This window comes from Chelon labrosus (assembly GCF_963514085.1).
Source record: "Chelon labrosus genome assembly, chromosome: 4".
NCBI lineage: Eukaryota > Metazoa > Chordata > Actinopteri > Mugiliformes > Mugilidae > Chelon > Chelon labrosus.
The window spans coordinates 924,499-937,772 of NC_140340.1; the positions used below are offsets into that span (position 1 = coordinate 924,499).

Below are 13,274 nucleotides of genomic sequence, written 5' to 3' on the forward strand. Positions count from 1 at the left end.
CACGCCCCCCAAACGATCTGATTGGTCCAGGAGCAGAATAAGTTCCCAACAGAGAGACCTCTGACACCAGCTCTTCTTCCTCACCTCCTACCTTCACATCAGCTCCACATTTTTTCAGATGAATGTGACACCGTCCTGCAGAGTCCTCCACCAGGACCTGCTCCAGACCAGACCAGACCACCTCTGGACCAGAGCAGAGGGGGAACTGTCTAATCCACCAGGTTAGAACCTGAGATGCAGAACTTTCTCTTTGCACCACCGTCCCTTTACATCTCCTGTAAGTGAACGCAGGGTTTCATCCGGTCACCTAACCGCTGCAGTCCTTTTACAAACCTTTGATCCCTAAACTGACGATGACTTGTCCAGTTATGTCTGGTTTCATTTGGGACATTTAACAGCGATCTCTGACTCCTGGAACGTTTTACTCTACACCACAGAAACAATGTCTGCTGTCAGCTGTAATAACGCTCTCAGAGACGCTGGCCTAGTTGTGGAGCAAAATACCAACACTTCTCAAGACGCGTTTCCTTCCTCCGCCCTCGTACGTCCCTCTCTGCCGCTCCATGTCAACGGGAGCTTTCATGTGAGGGGAGACGGCGTGCGTCGTCAAAGCTAACGAGATATCTTCCTTCTTTTAAAAAGCAAACGCAGTCGAGGCACATTGGGATTCAACCTACGCTCCTGTTTGTTTGATCTGAGGAGACTTAACTCCCAATTAAACATAAATGAAATGAGACTAATTCAGCCAGCGTATACCAGTGTCACATTTCACTCAATCCCAAATGAAACGAGAGTCGCTTAAAAGTGACACCTACGCTCGCCTCCAAAAAAAAAAACGTCTGAACAAAGCCAGAGCTAATTAAAGCAATGTTCCAGAGGACGGTCGGACACTTAAATCTGCTGCTGGGGGGATGGGGGGGAGGGAGGGGGGGCGGATTTAAGTGTCGCTCACATCAGCTGACCCTTAAACGGATCAGACACCCAGATAAAAATGTTACAGGTCCACTTAGAACCCAGGAACCGCTCCTCAGAATAGAAATGAACCGGTACCTGGTGTAAATGACAGAGATCAGACCTAGACCTTTACTGATGGAAGGAAGTTCACTGGTGGACAGGAAGGGACGGGGACTGGATGGACTGAGGGACTGAGACTCAACGTGGGGGTACATCTGTGGAAGCTTCAGCTCCCTTGGTTCTCTGGTTCCTGTAATGAAAGAAAGGGTTAGGATGAATGGCTCTGTGGTTCCTGGAAAGTTTATGACCTGTTGCTGGTGGAAAAACCTCGATGTCGATCATTGCCAGTAACTTCAGACACAAAACAAATATTATCTTACGGCGGTCTGCCATGTTTGTAGTTTATGTTCCACTTTGTTCTCCTGGAACGTTTGAGGTCACGTCTAGTTCACTCCAAGTGGAATAAAACCCACATCCCAGCTTCCTGGATGTGTCTCCAGCAGGACCATACCCAGACTGTGTCCTGCAGACCAAGGCTGCAGCTCCTGAGTGCTGAGCTCCTCTCCCACAAACACGAAGCTTCTACCACAGATTAAAAAAAAAATAAAATAAATGATTTTATGAATTTGTAGAACACAGAGCGCTGAGCTTTTAAATCCAATCAAGTCTTATTTCACGCGGAGCTTAAAGTCTGCAGCACATCTGAAAACTGCTGCAGGTACTGTCGCCGTGTCCAGCAGAGAAATGCAGAGTCAGAGTGAGGAGTTTTATTTCCTCAGTGTAAAACCAATCCTGGACTTTCACCCTTAGAGGAGATTATCTAAAAACATAGTGCAGTAATAAGGGTTTGAGTTCATCAGTGTACGTTTGGCTCCAGCTCCAACAGAACCTCAGGAACAACATTTAAAACGTGGAGGAGCTACCATTGTGGTCGTCCTGTCTGAGAAGAATCCACTGAACTAGGTCTCACTCTGAAACCACAAGAACATGAACTCTGACTGTTCTACAGGAAACTACAAGTTTAGGTCTGTGGAAGAAAACTGAGGCTGCAGCTGGAGAACGGATCAAGAATGTGGAACAATGTATGTCAATGGAGAGAAGAACATGAACAGAGAAGATTGAAGGTGATGAGATCCTTCATGTCCTCCTTGTGTCCAGTATCTGCTGTGACCTCCTTGTCACTAAATGTTTCTGGTAACTGCTGATCAGTGGTCTACAGCAGCTTGGAGGAATTTTAGCCCATTCCTCAGAACAGAACCACTTCAGTTCTGAGATGTTGGTGGGTTTCCTCACATCAACTGCTTGCTTCAGGTCCTTCCACAACATTTCTATTGGATTAAGGTCAGGACTTTGACTTGGCCGTTCCTAAACATTCATCTTGTTCTTCTTTAACCGTTCTTTTGTAGAACCACTTGTGTTCTTGGTTCTCGTTGTCTTGCTGCATGACCCAGTTTCTCTTCACATTCAGCTCATGGACAGATGTCCTGACATTTTCTTTTAGAGTTCACTGGTAGAATTCAGAATTCATTGGTCCATCACTGACTGCGTTTACATGGTCTTTAGTATCCCGGTTTTGAGGCTTATCCAGGATATGGTGTTTACATGGAACACAGAGAAACCTGGTTATTCATATCCCCGTATACATGATAAATACCAGAAACCCGTTTTCCGATCACTGCATCCTATCTGCGCATGCGTGTGTTACGTCTTTTTTAATGTTTTCCAACGCGACCTAACTTGTTCAACGGAGCGAGGTGGAAAACCAGCGTCACGTAGCTTTTCCGCAACAGATTTGAATACATCAGCATGTCGGTGTTTTCTGCATCTAAACACGTCGTTATGTTTAGTTCTTTCATTACTTTAAGGGAAAATTCAGTCTCGTCGTCGCTCCAAAAGTGAGACGTTCTCGTTGCTGCCATGTTGATTGTATATCTAGTGCGTCACCTGGCGTCACTCGCGCCTGCGCAGACAGTGGGCAGCCGTCAGAAATAAGGTGTATACATGCTCCAGTATCCCGGCTTCTATCGGAGTACTCCAGGTAGCAAAACCGGGTTTCTTGAAACCGGGAAATGGGCATAAGCTGATTTCTGAATTCGGGATATGGTGTTTACATGGACAAACACGAAAACAGGATACTTCAAAAACCCGATCAAAACCGGGATACTAAAGACCATGTAAACGCAGTCAGTGACGACAAGAACGTCCTGGTCCAGATTCAGCAGGACAGGCCCAGACCAGGACATTAGCACCCCCATGTTTGATGGAGGGATGAGGTTCTGATGTTTCGAAGATGTTTTTTTGAATAATTTTTTTGCAGAAACTTAGAAACTTGTGAAGGACACAGAAGTTTTTAATATATAAATGTTTATAAAAACAGACACCGTTGTGTATTTAGTAAAAATATTGAAGTGACCTCAAATAAACTAAAAAGTGAACAAGTTCCTGCATGTATTGTCCTTCTAGTTTTACACCTATAAACATTAATCTAAACTTTACTTCTGTCCTGAGTTCAGCTCTTAGAGTCGGTGAGAAGTTAAACGTCAGAGGTTCTGCTGTTGTTCTTCAGGTGGATCAGTCTGATCTGATCTGACTCAGGAACACTTGGTTCCTTTCTCTGTTACAGTGAAGAGACTCTTGACTGAGACGCTCGATCAATATCTTCATCATCATCATAACTGCATCAGATATCGATCATTGGCTCATGATTAGAGACTGAAGGAGGAAGAAAGAATAGAGAGGGAGGTAGAGAGCTGATGTAGTGAATGGAGGGAGGGAACAACACAGAGAGAGAGAGAGAGAGAGAGAGAGAGAGGAGGGGGAAGGCAGTTTGGGGGTGGAGTAATTCAGAGAATGCAAGACTCTGCCCTCCCTCCCTCCCTCCCTCCCTCTCCTGGTGGAGGTTCATCCTTCAGGCTCGGTAGCGGACATTTGGTTGGAGGACCTCGGGACATCGGGACGTGTGAGGTCTGAGCTCCGCCGGTTTTTCAGCGGAGACGATGTGATCTCTCTCTCTCTCTCTCCTTCTTTCTTTTTTAACGTTCTTCGTCTGGAGGGTTTGGTTTATTTATTTATTTTTTATTTTTTTTATATTCTTGCAGCCGCCTTCATTCCAACTCCGGACGTTATTATTTTTATTTCAAAGAATAAATCAGACCTGCTTCTAGTTCCACCTTCCGCCGCCGCGCCTGGTAACTTTGGAGCGGAGGAGGAAGAGGAGGTGGAGGAAGAGGTGGAGGAGGTGGAGGAGGCGCGTCGACCGGCCGGAGGAGCGCAGACACCGAGCACCGAGCAGCCCGAGCGTCCATGTCCGCTGGAGGAGGACGAGGCTCGGCTTCCAGCAGCAGCAGCAGAAGAAGGAGGAGGAGGAGGATTTAGGCTGAACGGGAGGAAGGGACATAAACCCCGGAGGAGATTTAACGGTCAGTCCTCTTCTCCTTTCAGCCCCGGCATTCTCCGGTATTCTCCGTTACTCTGTGTTATCTGGTGTTGTGTTATTCGCTGTGCTTGCTCCGGGCTGTCTCGGGGTGTTTTCCTGCAGCCCTGCCGCCTCCGTGCTGGCAGGACCGGGTCCTCCTCTCTCCTCTCTCCTCTCTCCTCTCTCCGTTACAGCCCCGGTGGTCGACGCGTTAGAAGCGTTCAGGTTTATTTGCGCACGGTTCGGCGGCTCCGCTGACACATCCGGGTCCGCTCCGGCCGTGATTTGCGGCAGCGGCGGTGGAGGAGGAGGAGGAGGAGGAAGAGGAGGAGGTGGTGGAGGATATTTTTAGTCGATGTCTGTGTTATTAGCTGGCTCGCTGGGGTTCTTACTTATCCACACGCCCTGCTCCCTGCTTTCCCTCCCTTCCCTCCCTTACCCCCCCCCTCCCCCGGGCGTCCCCCCCTCACCCCCCCCCCCCGCCCCCCCCACCCCCCCTGTCCCACCACCCCAGCGTTTGGACAGCTGACACCAGCCTCATTCCTCTGGACTCAAACCCGAACAGGTGCACTTTAAACCGCCAGGCCAGGACCTGCTGGGCTCCAGGAGGGAAGGGCCTCCTCGGACTCCAACACAGAATCTGGTTTATTTATGGCGTCCAGAGAAGGGGCCCCCCCCCGGCCCCTCGGCCACTCGGCCCCTGGGTCCCGTACAGTCCTGTAGTGTCCTCAGTCCTCACTGACCTCATTGTCCCTGCTGCTATTTTCTGTCTCCTGGTTCCGTGCGTGCCGCTGTGGTCTGGAAGTTGGTTAAAGAGCTTCAGATATGGGGGGGGGGTGAGGTGGTGGGGTGGTGGGGTGGTGGGGTGGTGGTGGTGGGGTAGGGGAGGTAGGGGGGGTCCTGATCCTCCATGTGTGCCAGGAAAAACCCAAACGCTGCCAGCGTCAAGAGCCTCTGGAGGTGAAGTAGGTGCGCTCCCCCTCGTCGTGATTCCTCTCACGTCCGCTTCGCCATGGAGACGTTTGACAGGCTGCTGCGGCGCGGGGACGTCTCCTCTGGCCGAGGGACGAGGCCGACAGAGACGGGACGAAGAGCTGAGCAGGGCCCGGGGGGGTCGGGGGAGGGGGGTCTGGGGGGGGGGGTTAGCTCCAGGGAGCTGATGTGTGTTATAATAATAATAATATTAATATTAATACTGAGTTTAGTTCCAAACACATTAAAATAACTCAACGTTCAGATTCAACAGAAGCTCCTGTAGTTTCACGTCTGACCTTTAACCTTTGTCAGAACCCATCACGAGCTAATGAGACGCTGTCCTCCAGTAAATAGATAAATAAATAAATAAATAGACCCTGATGATCTTTAGCTCATGTTTCCTGAATGTTGGACGACCAGAGGACACGTCTCTGGTCCCGTCCTGGCTCCACTACAGACAGCTTTTTATTTGGATTTTATTTTAGCCGCTGACCTTTAAGGTCCTGGAAGCCGCGCAGATGACTTACTGTTAACACCTTCACCCCCCCTCCATGCCCCCCCCCCCCAGCTGGATGTGTTGTTTATTCCAGGTCTTAATGTGATCTGACTGGTTTAAAGAACACCAGGGGCCCAGGATGAGTGAAAGGACTCGTCGTCCCCCCCCCCCCAGTAATGGGCAGTGTGGAGGGTTTTGAGGGGTCCCGTGGGGGCCGTTACTCTCTGCCTGAAGCCTGGGAGGAGGCCGGGGGCTCCACCTATCTTCCTGTTGACCTCAGTGGAGGTAAAGCCGTCGTCTGTCAGAGCTTCACTCTGATTCTGCTCCATTCTCTTCTTTCATACGGAGCCTTTAGTGACGTAAATCAGCCAGACCTGCAGCTGAGCACACTCGCCTGGGTGTGTGTGTTGGTGTGTGTGTTGGTGTGTGTGTTGGTGTGTGTGAACAGTGTTTGTTTCCCTCTGAGCAGCAGGAGGAGCCTCCACTCATCAGGACGTGTTGGTTCTTACGCTTCACCGTTAGTTTGTGCATGCAGTGTTGTGTGTATTGTGTGTGTGTGTGTGTGTGTGCGTTGTGTGTTTGGTAACCTCTGACCTGATAATGAATCAGCTGATTCATATTTTCACGACGATGAATGGATGAATGGATGAAAGGCTCCAGTCATTTCACTGGTTGCTTGTTTTAGTTTTGCAGTGAAAAGTTTGGACGTTGACTTTGACTCTGAGACATGAAACTAGAAGCTGCAGATGTTCTGTCAGTGTGTGAACCAACGAGATGATGGTTTGGGCTCTGGGAGATGTTTTGGTGGATGTGGTGACGGTAGAGAAGAAGAAACAAAACGATAACGTCGACTCTTTCCTTCCTGTTTTCTGGTTGCGTTGGAAAAGTCAGAAATCTGCAGCAAACACAGATGTAGCGTAGTGACTCGTCTTCTTCTTCTTCTTCTTCTTCTTCTGTGGTTTTCTCTGACTGACCTCCTCACACATGACGAGAGTTTTTTGTGGACGGAGTTTAGAACCAGTTGTGCTCTGGTAAAAATCTGCTGGACCAATCAGAACGCTTGGGCGGGGCTTTATGAGGTGATGTATCATAGCATGTAGACGTCTTCACTTCATCTTACACCTTATTGATCAAACGTAGGACGCTGTACTCAATATTTTATTGTTGCCTGCTCCTCCATCTTTGATAAAATGTATTTGACCCAAGTCCCGCCCACTAACATGGAGCGGGGGCGGGGCTTATATGACCTATACTGCAGGCAGACACCAGGGGGAGCTCTATGTGCTTTGCCTTCACTGTAGAGGAGCTGTCATGGCGTACATCCACATGTGACAGACTAGAGGACTAACGGCAACCTGAGCTCTGTGGAGGTGAATTAGTTTCCAGCCAAGTGTCTCTGATTGGTTGGAGGACTGTCCAGGTGGCGCAGTGAAGCTGTGTTGACCGTCGTCTGTCTGACCCTGAACCTTCAGGTCAATACAAAGCTGGAAAAAGATCAAACATGTAAAACGGGATTAAAACAACAGATTAGTGCTGCAGGCGCTCGCGGTCAACCACCTCATCATCAGCCTGGATTTATTTCCTCGTCCCCGTGCTCCAGCGAGTGTCCGTCGTTCCTCTGCTCTAACCTGTAAGGGTTAACCATTCGCTGTGGCGTCCGGCGGCTCGTTGCTCTGCTCCTGGGTGGTTTCCTGTGCTCTAACCTGTAAGGGTTAACCGTACGTCGTGGCGTCCGGCGGCTCGTTGCTCTGCTCCTGGGTGGTTTCCTGTGCTCGCCTGAGAGTCAACAGCAGCAGAGCTCTCCTCTGAAAGGCCCCAGTCTTTGGTGAAAAGGTGCGTTTCTTCTCGGGCTGAGAGCTTTAAATGACCTCTCTCTTCAAGGTGATGATCAGCTTAACTGGTCCTGGAGGCTGTTGGTGGTGGTGGGGGGGGGTGAGGAGGGGGGGCAGGACTGGCCTCGGCCTGCTGTGTGTAGAGAGGACCAAAACAAAGACTTTAAGGAAACAGGAATTCCTTTGGTTTTTCTTTTGTTCCTCCACCCCAAACTGAAGCGTAGTATTGTGTACTATGTGCTGAGTAACTTCTGACCTGATATGACCCCAAGTACAGTACATGTACATGTACGTGAACCCAGTAAATACACAGTAGAAAACTAAATGTGAGCTCAGTGAGTCAGTAAAGCTGCAGGATAACCTCCTCGTCCTGTTTTCTGTAAACGTGACGACAGCTTTGGTTTCATCTCTTTTCCAGTAAACAAGATTCCCATTGAAAAGGCAGAGGCAGGCCCTCCTCCTCCTCCTCCTCCTCCTCCTCCTCTCTCCTGTCTGCGTCTCCCTATTTCAGAAATCAATATCGTCCTAAATAGGATTGAGTTCTGGTCTTATAAAAAGCCCCCGTGTCGTGTATCCTCTGAATGATAAGTCCAATCTTCGCCTACGAGTGGAAGGAGGGATCTTCTCTGAGATCAGGATGAGTTTGGGATGAAGGTAAAGAAAGCGTGCTCATGTTATGGACTAATCCGACTTCATCGCTTCAGGAGATGAGATTCAGGACGTCCAGCGTCTTACTGGACGCCACTTTGTCGATGCACATTTGTCTCGAACTTGAAACTAAAACTGCTGCAGAGCCATCGCAGCTTTCAGGAGGTGTAGGAAGGGACGGTTGGTGACGGTGGTGGTGGTGGTGGTGGTGGGGGGGGGGTATTCTTATCCCCAGATAACGACACACGCAGGACTTTGGTTGGTGACGTTGGCCGGCAGCAGATTGAGAAGATCTGCTGGACTTGGTCTTTCTGCCGTTGTCATGGTTTCAGTGTGGTTTAAAATAGAGGCCAATAAAAATAACCAAGCAGACGGCCCGCTGCTCTGGAGCTGGTCCACGGCGTGCTGCTCTATGTGAGTCAGCGGCGTCGGACCGGCTCCGCGTTCAGGCCTTTGATTGAAACCCTCTAGAGCTGAGAGAGTCATCAGCTGTAAGCTCTTCATGACACGTTTCCTCTGAGCGCCGGCGCTCGATGCAGATTCCTGTCAGTCCGTCAGAGAAGCCTTCAGCTGCTGCTCTCACTTTAAATAAATCAGAAGGAACGGGAGAGTGGTGGCGGTGAGGAGGGGGGGCTTGTGGTTAATTAGAGGCTGAGGCTAAGAGAGTTTGTGTCAATGTTTGTGAAAGTTCACACCGATCTGAGTGAAGTTAACTCTAGTAGAGGGTTGTGAAGTCTGGCCTGGAGCCTCGTCAACACGAAGCAACGCTCCAATCAACACCTGTCAACGTTAACCCTTTCACACCTGGGCCTCTGCTCAGTTTGACCGTAAACGGGACGGAGTGAGGGTGAAGTAACGGTTTAAAATGAACAGGGAGAGGTGCAAGGGAAATCACAATGTCTCAACGTCTCAGCTTCCACAAAACATGATTACGTTCATCTAAGGTAGGGATGCTATGAAAATTTCCGAAAATTGCTTCGGGTTTTGTTTGCACGTGTTGTTTCTGCGATAAAAGTCCGAAAATTTTTGGCCGAAAAACCGAAAATGTACTTCCAGGCCTTTTTCGGCCGAACATTTATCGCCGAAACAACATGGCCGAAGCAGGGGTGTTGTGATGATTCAAGTAACAACTGCAGCAATTTTCGGCCAAAAATGGCCCAAAAGTGCATTTTCGTTTTTTTGGCTGAAGAATTTCGGACTTTTATCGCCAAAACAACACGTGTAAACAACAATTTCTGGCGGAAAAACATCCCGAAAGTTCATTTTCGGTTTTTCGGACGAAATTTTTCATTGCATCCCTAAGCTAAGGTCCCGTAGCCCAAACGTTCCCCAACTCTGAGAGTCTGCTGACGATCAAAAGAGTCTCCTTTCCAGAATGATTCACGGTGGCAGAGCTGCAGTGGAGGCTTCAGGACGGTCGGGATGACGTCTCGGTGGACGCTGGTCGTCTCCTCCACAGTGAGCTCAGCTGTGGATTCTCACCGTGACTCATGCTGCCTCCCAGCAGCTGGAATAATCCTCCCTCCCTGTTCCAGGCCTTGAAATCCCACCGCCAGCTCTGCCACATGGCAAAAGTTTCTGTTGATTGGAACGACCTGGAAACGAGTGCCCCGTCCCGTCCCGAGCCGAGCCGAGCCGAGCGTAGAAGGTCACGTCGGCAGGTGTCGGCCAGAAAGCTCCAAACTCTTTTCAGAAAGCGTGACGGTATTTCCTCCGAGTGGCTCTGCAGCTCTGAGGGCGGCGGTCGCTGCTGCTGGCGGCGGCGGCGGCTTGTTGTAGAAATTGCAGCTGACACGGGTTTGTGGCGCTGCAGAGGGAGCTGAGCAGGACGCCGGCCAGGACGTCAGCAGCCATCAGCGAGACTTTTGGTTCCCATTAACTGTCAGACCGCTGCTCGGTCTTTACTTGAAGGTTCCCTCTCTGCAGCTGAAGCAGATATCTCCGCTCCGTGTGTGTGTCGCCGTCCTAATGTGAGAGAAAACGGGGTGGTGGTGGCGGTGCAGTGATTAGTTCTGGGGCATTAACTGCTTATCAGTGGACAGTTTTATTAGCCCCCTTGTTGTGGCTGGTTAGCCTTCTGGACATGGAGCCAAGCGCTGCTCTGAGTTACCCGGTCGACCGTGGAGGAATTCCTCCGCCACGCCACAGAGAGAAACCCTGATTGTGATTCGGCCTCAGCAGAAGTTACGCTGGATACGCAGCCTTATTCCTCCAAATACTACCACTACTGCTGCTACTACTGCTACTTGCGGTCTGTGTGTATAATGGAGTGGTAATACAACCCTAAAAGGCCTGTGTGTTGTTTCAGTTTGGACTTTACATTCCCAGATGGCGAACCATTTGGGCTTGTTTAATCAAGCACGGAGGAGTTTGAGCTGAAAACGTTTTATTAGCGCTGCTTGCTAGTGTAATCCTGAGCTTTTACATTTAGACACAAAGCAACTTTTATTTATTCGTATATATGGCGCCGTGGCCCCCGACTGAAAACCTCAGGTTCTGTTTTCTAATCGGCGGATATTAACTGCTCAATTAAAAGTGAAGTAAACAGGACGGCTGGGCCGGCGTTAAAGTGATTAACTGATAAACACTGCACCACTGTTGCCGTAGCAACTGTTCATATTCATGGGTTACACTGTTCTGTTGTCGTTAGCATTAGAAACTAGATTAGACGTGGTCTTCTGTGTTAAACAATACATTTAGCATGTAGGCTATACGTCTATGGCAGTTCACATTCAATAAGCTAGCTTAGCGGTTAGCAGGCGTCTATGGCAGTTCACATTCAATAAGCTAGCTCAGCAGTTAGCATACGTCTATGGCAGTTCACATTCAATAAGCTAGCTCAGCAGTTAGCATACGTCTATGGCAGTTCTCGTTCAATAAGCTAGCTTAGTGGTTAGCATACGTTTATGGCAGTTCACATTCAATAAGCTAGCTCAGCAGTTAGCATGTGTCTATGGCAGTTCACGTTCAATAAGCTAGCTTAGCAGTTAGCATATGTCTATGGCAGCTCACATTCAATAAGCTAGCTTAGCAGTTAGCATGCGTCTATGGCAGTTCACATTCAATAAGCTAGCTTAGCAGTTAGCATGCGTCTGTGGCAGTTCACATTCAATAAGCTAGCTTAGCAGTTAGCATATGTCTATGGCAGCTCACATTCAATAAGCTAGCTTAGCAGTTAGCAGGCGTCTATGGCAGTTCACATTCAATAAGCTAGCTTAGCAGTTAGCATGCGTCTGTGGCAGTTCACATTCAATAAGCTAGCTCAGCAGTTAGCATGCGTCTATGGCAGTTCACATTCAATAAGCTCGCTTAGCAGTTAGCATGCGTCTATGGCAGTTCACATTCAATAAGCTAGGTCAGCAGTTAGCAGGCGTCTACGGCAGTTCACATTCAATAAGCTAGCTTAGCAGTTAGCAGGCGTTCCAGCTTCCTCGTCAGCAGTTGGAAGGAACCACAGTCAGTTTTAACCCAACTAAAAGTTTTTAATGACGTCAGAAAGCACGTCTGCACATGTGCAAGTAGTAAAAACAAGCTGGCTGTGTGTCAGCGTCCCAGCATTTAGTCAGAGTTTAGTCAGAGTGTGTCTCTCTGCCTCTGAGGTTGTGTGTTTGTTCTTGTCGAAGCGTCGGAAACAGACTCGCACGTTGCAGCTTGTTGCTCGGTCGTCTGCAAAGGAATTCAGGCTCCGCCACGACGACCAGAGCGGCCCGCGACGAGACCGGGACAGGTCTGACGAGGCCTCAGAGTGAGAGACACTCGTCGTTAGGGCTGATCTGGTTTGAGGTGTTCACACTGAGGGACGGGACGGGACAAGTTACTGCTCCTCGCTCTGTTTACATGTCTCAGTATTAAAAGTTAACACCAGCAGAGGAGCGCAGCACTAAGGACGTGTTCACCCCACGATACACACTTTTAACTTCTTTAAAATAATTTGTGCACATAAATGTAAATGAAGGCACAGAGCTGGAACAATAAATCCGTTTAGATAACCATCAGAATATTTCACGGTTCCAGTTTCTTTGCTTTTCCTTTTAAATATTTTAAACGTTATTATTTAAATTATTCAGCTGCTGGGACGTGAATCTGTCGCCGGGTCAGAATGAGGGGAAATGAAAATGTCACGTCGGCCTCTGGAGGTTCCACAAACCAAACAAACATTTGATTTTTAACCAGGAGAATAATCCATAACGCAGAAAAATAAAAGGTTTAAAACGAGCTCCAGAGTCAGAGTCTGAGTCAGAGCGTCGCTGAGCTAAAGTCACATCAGCTTTATTTGCCTTCTATGTGTGAATGTGTTGCACGGGCCCAGGGAGCAGTACTTTAACTTTTAAGAGTATATCTTTATATTTGGATCCTGCATCCTCACGTTACAAATCTCACTGCAAGACGACGAGATCAGTGGACGTCTGGTGGAGACACCACGAACCTCTGGAACCAATGAGGACGTTAGATTTGAACCTGATGGATGGATCTGATTGGATCGTACCCAGCCCCGGTGTTTGTTGCTGGATTTAAAGGTCGTGTTGTGCGTCTGTGTGTCGTGTTGAATGTTGAATGTTGACTCAGGCAAACAGCTCCGTCTTCCACCTGGCCCCGAGCTTTTAAAGCGTCGGCGGCAGATAAATAAATACAGCAGGCCGAGGAAATGAGAGCTGAGAGGAGCTGACATGTTAAATCTAACAGTCAAACACCACCCGGCTCACTTTACACCAGCTACACCGCCTGTGTGTGGTGGTGGTGGGGGGTGGTGGGGGTCTCAATAGGTCACATTGTCCCTGCTGTGGAGTGTATACATACATCACTCACATATACTCCTGTAATAGCTGCTCAGTTTATCAAATAAGACTAAAAACTTTAAAGATCCTTTAACTTGTTGTCATTGGATGAAGGACTATGTGACGTTAGCGGCGTTAAATGATTATCAGTCCATTAGTTTACCAAGTCATCGGCCTCA

The 13,274-nt window shown here is 48.9% G+C and overlaps 1 protein-coding gene across 1 annotated transcript in view; it reads left to right on the forward strand.

Annotated features, from left to right (window-relative positions):
- Window positions 1–3,895: 3,895 nt before the first annotated feature.
- The window catches only part of dag1 (dystroglycan 1), a 42,681-nt gene continuing 33,302 nt past the window's right edge, over window positions 3,896–13,274 (forward strand). The window contains exon 1 of the mRNA XM_084543662.1: window positions 3,896–4,373. The gene's annotated coding sequence lies outside the window, so the exon portion shown is untranslated. The remainder of the gene's footprint in view (window positions 4,374–13,274) is intronic.